Source organism: Rhinolophus hipposideros (genome assembly GCF_964194185.1).
Source record: "Rhinolophus hipposideros genome assembly, chromosome: 3".
In the NCBI taxonomy this organism is placed as follows: domain Eukaryota; kingdom Metazoa; phylum Chordata; class Mammalia; order Chiroptera; family Rhinolophidae; genus Rhinolophus; species Rhinolophus hipposideros.
In genome coordinates this window covers 47,734,425-47,746,108 of record NC_138049.1, presented here as the reverse complement: position 1 = coordinate 47,746,108, position 11,684 = coordinate 47,734,425, and the positions used below count along the sequence as shown (strand labels likewise).

The window sequence follows — 11,684 nt, the reverse complement described above, 5'->3', positions numbered from 1 at the left end:
CTGTTCCAGCCACACCGCCATGCTCTTTCCCACCATAGGACCTTGCTAACACTTGTTCCTCTGCCTGGTGAGCTCTTCCTCCAGGTTTTCACTTGGGTCACTCCCTCACTTCCCCCAGTCCTTACTCAGAGTCACCTTGTCACCTTTGCGTAGAAGTCTTTCAGGACCAACCCACGAGAGCACTGGTTTTCCCTTCCCTCACTCTACGTCTTTTTCACTTGTTTTCTTTTTTCCCATAGCACTTATCAGCATCTGACATACTATATACTGACTTGTTTATGTGTTATTTGTCTTCCCCACTAGAATATCAGCTTCACAAGTGCAGGATTTTGGAGTGTTTTGTTCGCTGCTGAAGTCCCAGCTTCCAACACAGTGCGTGACACACAGTGTGTGCTCTATAAATAAATATTTGGGGAGTGAATGGATGAATAACTGTGGAAGGATTTTAAGCAGAGGCATCTCATGACCATATTTCTGTCTTAGACAGATCCTTTTCAAGAAGGTTGAGACAAGCAGGAAGATAGGCAAGAGGTTAAAAGGTCCCACCACAGACAAAGACTAGATTCTAGAGGTAGTTATAAAAACAACAGAGATCAAAAGAGTATTTACAGATGGACTAAGATTAGAGGTAGCAATAAAGAGTAACTCAATCTGACCTAGCAAATATTGAGTAAGTATTGCTATAGGCAAGGGATCATGGGAGAGAGGATGAGAGCCTCGATGGGACAGATGGTGCCCTATGGGAGTTATGACTGGGTGAGTTGAGGGCACAAGAGAAGGTTAGTGCAAGTGCTGAGAGAGAGGGAGAGGAATATATTTGATTTCCATCAGTGAGGGAAATTAGAGGTGATGTCATGGAGGAGGGAGGATTTAAGTTGGGTCTTGGAAAATGAGTCGAGTTTCAAAGGCAAAGACTAGAAAATGCAGTGATATGATGGATTTTTAATGTCCCATCTCTTCCATCATGGACATAACTGTTGAAGGCATTGCTAATGACTTCAGAAACAGTGCTTTCTACATCCCATAAAATAAAACTTAAAAAAGGGTGAGGGACACAGAAAGGAAGAGTTCAGATAATTCACCACCTAGATAATTTGGTCCAGAACAAGTGAACCATGCCAGTAAGATTTTAAGAAAGCATGGCCAAAATGACTTCCTTGTTCAGATATATCACAGAGGGAACCACAACAAAAAACTCAACCAAGCGAGTGACTCTGCTGACTCCTGGACCTCAACCTGGGAGAACGATTTTCCACCAGTGTGATATTGTTTTACAGGCACCTTGTCAGGTCCTTGGTAAGCAGGATTTCTGCATAAAGGCTGACAGTCAAGCTGGTTTGCTGAGCTTGCCTACACTTTTAATAAAACTCTCACATTAAGTAATGCCCGGCTGCCGTATATTATTAATGCAAATTCTTAACTGTCAATTAGTTAACTGGTCAGTAAAAAGAACCTGGTTTATAAGATTGTTGCTAATGAATATAATGCTTTGTTCTCCAGCAAAACATCTGCTTTGGATGTGTAATTAGAAGGCCCCATCCCTCTTTTCCTCCCCAGAGAACCTACGCAGCTGAAAAAAAGAGCTGTTTATACCTGTGAGGGGTCAAAGTCTGTGAATCCGTGGCGTACGGTATTATGACAGATTACAAAATCACTCCATTATGTTAGTCAATCTGTTTCCAAGCACGTCGCAGGGAGCTAGCTGGGCACCGGATGCTTGGAAACAGGATTCCCATTGGTTTTCTTCCTCAGGTCTTATGACAGGTCAGCTGTTGTTGACATCACGCGACAGCTCACATGTCAGAGCCTGTCTGTCTTACTTCTGCCTCTGCTCCTGCCAAGCTCTCCTCTGAGAATCAGCCTGTGCCTCAGGCCGCAACCAGCTCCCAAGAAGAGCTTAAGTTGATTGGAAACCCATCACTTGTGCTAATGAAAAGAGGGAGCAGAACACTTGAAACCCAGGTGTCTTGTTTCGGACTCTCTCTCCTATCTTTCTCCCAATTCCTCTTTTGAATTTCCACTATTTCCCTAATTTCTCATACCACGCCTTATCCCAGGGGCATATGCCTTCGTATAAATCATATATAGAGAGGAGAGCAGCTAGTTAGAGACCTCTCTCCTCCAAAAGCCTTTGTTTTTTTAAAGTCAGTTGTCACACATACCTACAGAACCATTTCAAACTCCAGAGGTTGAAAAATATTTGCCTGATATTCCAAAGAAGTGATTTTAAAGAAAGTCCATTTTATCCCCTCCGCAGAGTAATGATTATCTTAAAAGTTTCCCTCCCTCATACTTCTACTTTTCCAGCAGTGCCCTGCCATTGGCTAGATGGTATGTGGAGGAAAGGAGGGAGTGATGATTTTCGTTCCTGCCATCTCCACCCTCCCTGCCTAGTTTCTGCCCGACAGCCTAGAGTTTATGAAGGGGAAATTCATGGGGGCATGTGACATGTTGAATCATAATATTTACAAGACTTAAGGAGCATGAAGAACACCACAATTTTCCAAGTAGTAATATCTGAAAGAAAAAAAATATGAAAACCATATCTACAGTGGCTGGGAAGAGCGGAACTGCTTCCCCAAGATGGAGGAAGAGTTTGGTTCCAGCGGGAAACCAGTCCTCTTTGCTGCCCATTCATTGGGGAAGTCACACCCCTTGGAAGACAGGGCTGCTATTCATCAATGAATGTTTTTAGGTGAACGTTAGGGACTGAAACATACCTATGTTAAGGCAAGAGATGACAGGAAGCTGAACAGACCTGGGGGTAAATGGTGTCACCCAGAAGGGCTCTGCAGTGACAAAAGGGGAAGCAGAAGCTAAGCCCATTAGGATCTTGTGTCAATCACATCTGAGTTGTTTCCTGTTATTTTTGCCCTGAGTCTTTCAGATGTCCTCAGCGCTCCTACCACCTCATCTAATGGTTCTATCAGACCACTGTGCTATTGGGCTGCACCCTCTTTGTAAGGGAGCCTGCCTGGGTCCACAGGGTTTTACCTGGTGTGTGTAATACGTTCTCTGACATGAGTAGAGAAGGGAAGTTAGAAAAAGATCCACTGAAGGTCAAAAATGGAGAAACTGAGTCCTGGAATATTTGAAACAAGAGTACTTTGCAAGGAACATGGGCTCTGAAGTGAGAAACACGTGGACTTGATTCTTTGCTTTCACTTACTAGTCGTGTGACCTTGATCGAGTTATTGGATTTTCCTGAGTCTCAGTATGATCATATGTAAAAATGAGTATAATGTAATCAGAACTACCTTAGGAGAAAAACAATGTAAAAACTGCCCAGGAGAGGGTCAAGCATATACCATGAACTCAGTAATAGGTAGGTTTTTAAAAACATTATTATTGGTTTTGAAACAGTGGACGCTTTAGTGGAAGCTTCAAAAGGTGAAGGATTCAGAAACCATTTCAACATCTTCTATGGTAGAACAACGCTGCTGAGACTGCTTCATGTGCCGGTGAAAATCCTGTGGTCTGGACAGTTTATGAAAAATAAAGCCTCCTATGTCTTCCCCCCACTAGACTACCAGATCATTCAGGAAAGGGATAGAGACTTCCTCACTTCTGTGTCCCCAATACCTACATTAATAGGTATCATAACTCCCAGTACTGCTTGGGCATTCTCTCATTGAGGCATTAGACTGATGGGTGACGAAAAACATTACAAGGGATGGTCAGAGTGCTGCCCAGATTTAGGAAAAGTTCCAATTACCTTGAGCCGATGAGTCTACGAGTCTTAGTGCCCAGTGATATTCTTGGAGGCTTCCTTCCTGGCAGGCAATTCTGAATCCGGGTGACACTGTAATTGCACAGCCCACTGCTACTTGAACAGTAATCCACAGTCCTCCAGCTTGTTTTGTTTGTTAATTCATATATTAAACACGTATTTATTCAGCACCTACAACATGCCAGGTACTATCTGAGATGCTGGGGATATGTTTGGTAAACAAGACAAGCAAACAAATTCTTACGGAACTTAGCTTCTTGGGGGAGGAGACATGCACAGAAAACCAACAGTAAACAGTTAACTCAATAATTTCAGATCACGGGAGATGCCATGGGGGGATCAAATAGGATGCTGGGTTGGAGGCTGCGTGGATAGAGGTGAGGGCCTCCTTCAGGTAAAGTGCCTCAGAAAGGCTTCCCTTGGAATGAGGAGCCAGTCCTGAGGAGGGAGTGCATCCTAGGTCAAGGGAACAGGTGAGACAGGGTCTTCAAGCAGGGAATAGCAGGTAGAAATTGAGGAACAGAACGGAAAATAGCTGGGCTGGAGCACAGCAAACGAGTGGCAAGTGGTCAGAGATGAGCCCGAGAGGAGCAGGTGGGGTCAGTTTGTGAGTTCCACGCAGGAGCTAAACAAAGTGAGGGGTTTGGGCTGACCACGTGGTCCTCAGGTGTTTCTCATGGAATGCTTGCTGGATACTTTCCATTTGTGTATACTCTGGTTTTTTGGCAGGGTACCAAGAGGGTAACCTGGATATCTACAAACCCTTTATGCTATGAGCAATTACTCTTCCGTTAGTCTTTGTCTACCGCTATGAGCCACATGTCCTATGTTCTCAAGCTCTATTTGAAGACAGAATTGGAAGACATTGCAAAGGCAATCTATTGGATATTTCATTTTTCTTTCAACTTCAATTTTTATGGTGCAAGCAAATGAAGAGACACTGGAATGGGTACCTTTCAAACATCTGAGAATACGGAAGAAATGCAAAGAAACGGGAAGCACACAAGAGATTTTTAAGTCTCTTGAATTCGTCCAGGGCTAAGAGCCCCCAGTGTGATATTAAAGATGTTATCAGAGCTTTGTGCTTAATGAATATTGGGCAGTTGACTAGTTATCTGGAGAAACAAATCATAAATCCAATAATAAACTTATACTCAAAGTATTTTTATTTTCTAATTTATTGGGGATTTCTCTTATTACATGGGTTTAGCTCTTTACCTCAGGAAACTAATGTGTTGAAAAGCACAAATGCATATGTAATATTACTTTTGCCAAATACAAGAACACTGCAAGCACTGGTGTCTTCTTTCTCCTTACTATTTTCATAGAGAAGCAAGACAGCACCACAGGGTAGAAAGAATTTGGGGCCATGAGTCAAAGACTTGGTCTCCGATGTCTGTGGACAAATAATTTCAACTCCTGGAACTCAGTTTCCCCACAGGGGATATTAATCCAGATGCTGGAGAGTCTCTTGAGTCCTTTCTAGCTCTAAGAGACTGATTTTAGAAAGCGAGGAGATGTTTCTGAGGAAGGATGAAGGAAATATAATGGATGATGAGGGAGACAAGAAGAGACAGAATGGAAGAAAAACCAAGATTTGAAGAACAAGCATCCTGGATATTATACTATAAAGTTAACCTGTTCCCAGTTAAACTTCAGAAATGCTGAATTAACTTTTCTGAGCTTTTTATCTTTTCTCTTCTGTTCATCTGCTGGGAGAAATGCACATATATACTACTCTGGAGAAAGGCAGTGGGCTGGAGGAACAAGGATGAGGAATGAAAAGATTCAGACACTGCATAGCTAGCCCCCAAGGCATCCAGATGTGAGGTAGCTTTCCCTCCTCAATGGACTTGACCCTGAAGTCCAAAAAGCTAAAAGGGATTTTCACCCTGTGTGGGCTGCTCCCAATAATGACTTAAAAGTATCCCAGTTGCTTAATTTATCCAGAATTGTCTCTTAAACCCTTTGCAGTGTGCTTCATCAGGGATTTCAACAACATGATGAAAAAGCTCTGAAGATACTTTAAGTGAAGCTTAGGAAAGTTTCTTTATTCTAAATCAACTCTTATTTTCATGGTCTCAACTGATTAGGATTCATTTCAGGCCAAGTTATCTTTCAAAATATATTGGAGTTTGGGGTTTTGTTTTTTTTTTCAGTGTCCAGTGGCCAAACCCAGGGAAAGAATATTCTTGTTGAGCATATTAAATAGAATTCACAACCTCCTGTCTCCAGCACTGGCTTAGAAAATAGTGTTCTCAGATTCAGTCATCTATGCAACACAACAGGCCCTAAGCTCATGAGGGAGGAGGTGGGTGAGTAAACAGCAATTACAGTACCCAGCATTGGGGTGGTATAGTGTGCTGAGGGAGTTCATAGCAGGCCGTTGTAAATGAGCTATCAGGGTGGCTTGGACTAGGGTGGTGGCAGTGGAAGGGAAGAGTAGATAGACTCGAATTATATGTTGGAGGACAAACTGACAAGGGTGATGGACTGCATAAGGAACATAGGGAAAAAGCTGTGTTTCTAGTTTGAGCAATTGTGTGAGCATTGGTACCCATTTACTGAGGTAGAAATCAGGAATTCCGTTTTGGATATGTTCCCCGATAAGCTATCACTCCTAAATTAAGCTATAACTCTTTTGAGGGATATGTGCATTTTAAAGAAGAAAGCTCTCAAGAATCAAAAAGGGTGAAGCTAGAGTAGCGGGCAGTTGGGTTGTCATTTTTTGTTGTTTTTTTTTTAATTGAGATATAATTGACATATAATGTTTTCAGGTGTAAAACATAATGATTCGATAGTTGTATATATTGTGAAATGATCACTACAGTAAGTCTAGTTAAGAACCATCTCCACACATAATTACAATTTTTTTCCTGTGATAAGAACTTTTAAGATCTACTCTCTTAGCAACTTTGAAATAAATAATATAGCATAATTAACTTGTGTCATCATGCTGTACGGTACGTCCCCAGGACTTACTCATGGGTTGTCACTTTTGACTCAAGGATTACCTACTCTGTGAATAAGGATAGTTGGGGCATAATGACCACATGTTATGGAGGTGAGCACAGGCTCTAGGAGAAGGCCTGTGACACTTCTTTATCTACCTCCTCTAGGCTAGAGACACACCTTCCTTTAAAAAGAAATGTCCTCTGGTGCTAGGAACCTGAGGTTTGGTGGAGAATTTTCCGAGTGGCTCCTGACTACATCTTGACTCAAAAGGCTAGGTAAAATCCATCTCACCCACAATGGCTTGTGAAGAAGTAACCACAATTCTGGAGCCTCCCAGCTCCATTCTCCATCCTTCCCAGCGCTGCTCTGTGACCAAGGACACTGACCCCTTCTGGTGAGAGGGCGGGAGGAGACAGAGGTCAGGCTTTCTTCTCCTCCCTAGATGCTCAGGTAGCTGTGATGTGCCACACGTAGGACTCCCCTCAGGTGGCCCCTCTTTCACACTGCAGCTCTCACCACTTTCCAATACCACTCTTTTCTCCCCTTTTCCCTCCAGCCTGAGGGGGAAATAACGGCTTCCTGCGCCTGCCACACTCTGGGTGCCTCGTTCATTTCCTTCAGCCTGTCATACCTCTAGAGGTAATCTATTTATTAAAGTCTCCTCCTTGAACGATCTGTGGTGAGTTTTGTTTTCCGTGGAGAACTTGACTGATACCCCACTGACACTCATTTTCAAAATGAAGCTATTAAAAGAGACCTTGAGTAGTGCCTTCCGCGATCCCCCATCTGTCTCTTGCTTCAACAGTGTTTGGAGGGAACAGACCCAGGGACACCCCTTCTTCCAGCCTCTGACCACCCTCCAACCCCTTTTCCACTCTCAACCTTGGGAACCAACTCACCCATCCATGGCCTCCCAGACCAGCCAACACCGTGTTTTGAGCTTCACTCCCTATTACTGAGCAACCATGAGCTCCTAAGTTCGTCAGAATTATTCCTCCCAGGTGGAGGCCTCCATCAGCCGCCTGATCAACCTGCATCTGCGGGCCGCCTACACCCACCTCTCTCTGGGCTTCTATCTCCACCCTGACGACTGGCTCTGGAGGGTGTGAGCCACTTCTTCCTCGAGGTGGCCACACGTCAGCCGGGAGAAGCACCAGGGCGCCGAACGTCTCCTAAAGATGCAAAACCAGCCTGGAGGTCGCGCCCTCTTCAGGACCTGCAGAAGCCTTCCCAAGATGAGTGGAGTAAAACTCAGGATGTCATGGAAGCCGTCGTGGAGAAGAACCTGAACCAGGCTCTTTTGGAACTGCAGGCCCTGGGCGCTGCCGGCACAGACTCCCGTCTCTGTGAGTTCGGGGAGAACCACTTCCTGGATGAAGAGGTGAAACTCATCAAGAAGATGCGCGACCACCTGACTAACCTCCACAGGCTGGCCGGCCCCCAGGCCGGGCTTGGCCCTGAAAGGCTTGCCCTCGAACATGACTATAGGAGCCTTTAGAGCCCAGAGGCCTTTGAGGGGCCCTCTGCATCCCCTTGGCGATGGGCTTCTGCCTGAGCCTCTCCCTGAAACGACTAGGAAGCCTTCTAACCACCCCGGAGCCCTCTCCCATGCCACGTAGCTAGTTGAAACAATAAAGCTTTTCACAGCAAAAATAAATTAAAAAATAATAAATAAGATCTTGAATTAATAGAGTGTATTTCCTTCACAGCTTCAGAGTATTGCTTAAAGTATGGGCTTTGGAGTCATGCAGATTTGTTCTTATTAATTGTGTAATTCTAGGTATGTTTAACCTTTTTCTCTAAGTATCAGTTTTCTCATCCAGAAAATGGAGCTAAAAAACCGCATTTATTTAACACATAAGATTGTTGGGATTAAATGAGATAATGTTTGTAAACTACTTAGCACAGCACAAAGCTTAAAACATAGAAGACTGTTGGAGCCCTTCTTTTTATTATCTTTAAGTATATTTCAATTTTTAAACTATCAGAGAATGCATGTTTATCTCTCTATTTGTGCAATGTTTCTTATTTGTGAAACTAAACGCTAAATGCGTTCTAGAACATTGTTATTTTACTAATACGGACATTGAAGTAGTAATCTACCAATTTTGTCTTCAAAACGTGTTTCTTTTCTTAAGGATTGTGCCTCTGCCACTCTCCGTGATTGTGTAGTGGTGGCAGCTGCCAAGCATAGATGCTTAGGCCCAGCCAATCACAGCACCTCATTCTCGGAGGCACAGTGATTGGTCCAGGAATGGGCATGTGCCCGGGCCTAGGCCAATTAAAGCCTTTTTCTATGTGGAGCTTGAGGAAATAGGATCTTGCTTTTTTGAGGTATGTGAATGGGCACTGCCAGCAGCCTTTTTTTCTTTTTCTTTTTTCACTACATAGAGAATCCTTGCCTGCAGTGGGAAAGAATAAAGACAACATAGACAAGTGGCGGGAGGCTGCCTATGGCCACCTTCGAGTTCCCAAGTTTAGTCAAGCCAGAAGCTAGATCAATTCCCAGACTTCCCAGCCATGTCATCCAAGCAATCTCCTTTTATGCTTAAGCTAGAGGTGGGTTTCTGTCAGGTGTAATCAAAACAAGTCTGAACTAAGAAAAAAGTTAAGTAACATGCTCTTCTATTAGAAATAGACATTAATAAACTTCTAGGAGTCCACAGTACATTCAATCGAATGAATACATAAGGAGATTGAGAGCTACGAAATGTTTATCCGCAAACAGTGGACAAATCAAAGCTGTTTACAAGAATGTTGAGGAAACCAGTTTTGCTCTGTTTTGCTGTCTTCCTTCTTACACTGGTAGTTTTTGCTTTTGAAATTGTAAGAGGAAGAAAAACAGTAAGATGAGTCAGTCAACAGAGAATAGATTGAGGCAGTAAAGGGAGGAATGGAAACAGTGATGCAGAGAGAATGGTGAGAGGTGGCATGGCGTATCAGAGAGCTCCAGTGTGGGAGGGGACCTGGGTCGCTGCCGTGGCTCTGCCACTACCCTCTGTCTGCTTGGGTAAACCACTCTGACCAGTTGTAATTTCTGTGCCTGAGAAATAAGGAGGCCTGTAATAAAGGATGGTTAAGGTGCCTCTCAGTTCTAACAGTCTATCATTCTAGCATATCCCCTATTTCTAGCAGAAAAATGAAGGAACCAAGGGAATAAGGTGCATCACTGTTGGATTCACAGCTGTCAAAAAAGTGACCTCAAGTTTCCCAAAAGGTCCAGCTCAGATGGCAGCTGCCCCAAAACAGCCTCAATCATCCTATGGGCAATTGAGACTCTGACTTTTCTCTTGAGGAGTCAAAACGTGGTCAACAAGTACTAGGCTAGGGATGGCGGTAGATCCAAGGCAGGACTCCTTGATTATAATTCATTAAATAATTCATCTAATTCCTTAGGCAGGGAGGGCAGAACCAACTTAACCTTCCTCTCCCCTCCCCACCCTCTTCCCGCCCACTGAGGAATCCTGACACACACTAAATCCTATCCAGAGGAACATACCTGGAACCCATCCAACTAGCAACTGCAGCCTGCGCAGCAGAGACCTGAGCAAACCAGTTTCGCACAGGAAAATTCAATAGCCTGTTATTATCACAGCCAGGGAGGCAGGGGACGTGCAGTTCCTTTTATCACTGGGATAAGTAGGAGGAGAGATGAGAATGGAAAGAAGTGGTGAATAAACACATGGGAAAAGGAAACTCTACCAAAGTGTGCTTCTGGTTGAAAGTTGGGGTTGAAGGGGAATATGTGAGAAGGCATTTTTTTCCCTAGCTCTTTTAAACTTTTTCCCCATTTCTGTCAAAAATGGTCAGCAAGAACTTTCTTGGTTCTTAAGAGTTCTGAAAAGTGAGACTTGGCACACAGTAGGTGCTCACACAATATTTATTAAGTCAACGAATGGACAAATCTGTTGGTCACCATGTTGACTCCCTTTCACAAACCACAAAAATGGATTTTGCTCCATAGGAAAGAAGGCATGATAAGGATTAGGGGCTCCTTGCAGGCTCAGCTGAGGCTGACTCTCCCCACTCCAGACCATCCAGGCAGGGTCATAATGGGTTATATCACACAAAGGTATTTCCTTCAATCAAGGAGCAATTGTTGGGCCCTTCTTATGAGCCCAGGACCATGTAGATGTTAGTCCCTGACTTCTGAGAGCTTGCAGTCTAATTGAAGAGACAGCATGAGCCCATATAGAACAATGGTATAAATCATATAAGTCATAAATAATCAGCCTTAAGTAATGTAGGGAGAACTATAATTGTAATTAAAAGTTCAAAAAAAAGAAAAAAAGAGAGAGAGAGAGATGAGTGGGGCTGGAATAACCCAGAAAGCTCCACTGAAGTGGGATTTGACTTTGACACAGAGAACAGGCAAATGTTCATTCACCTGGGGGAACTTAGGTTAATTCTCTGAACTCTCATCCCGCCTGAGTCATCCAGTGCTCTTTTCCAGATGCATGGCCAAGCCCCCTTCCATCTTTCCTCCACGGTCTGCATGGCAGACGAAATTTCCATCACTATTAGAGCAGAGGGGGCTTCACAAAGAGCAGTGCCATTTGAGTGCTGACGAGGCCAACAGGTTTGATTCTGAATGTTGTTATTGCTGTCAGGTTGTAACCTAGACGTATAAATTTGCTGCTTCAAATGTTCCACTGGGAGAATCAGCTGGGGAATGCTAATCCTAAATAAAACCCTCTTGGTTACAGAAGAAGGAACAACAGCCATATAGTGTAACTGCTGAACCTACCTTACCATAAAACACAAAGCGGCATTAAAGTTTTCTGCCTATAATGCCACGGTTTAAGCAGTTAATCTTATTTTAGCTGAATGGCATGTTCATTACAGCAAATAAATAGGTAATGTGTGGGATTACTGAAAGGTAAATTAAACCAATTATGGGCATCATGTTGATTTATTTTTAACCAATTTAACTTGGTGTTTTTCAGCAGTCAGATCTAATATACACTCATTTAGCAGAGATTAAGCAGATGGGACTCTT

General features: G+C 43.5%; 1 pseudogene across 1 annotated transcript; it reads left to right on the top strand.

The window, feature by feature from the left end:
• Positions 1–720: 720 nt before the first annotated feature.
• LOC308494247 (ferritin light chain-like) lies at positions 721–8,183 on the top strand (annotated as a pseudogene). The gene is made up of 2 exons: positions 721–756; positions 7,672–8,183. The product of its transcript is annotated as a ferritin light chain-like (transcript).
• Positions 8,184–11,684: the final 3,501 nt, after the last annotated feature.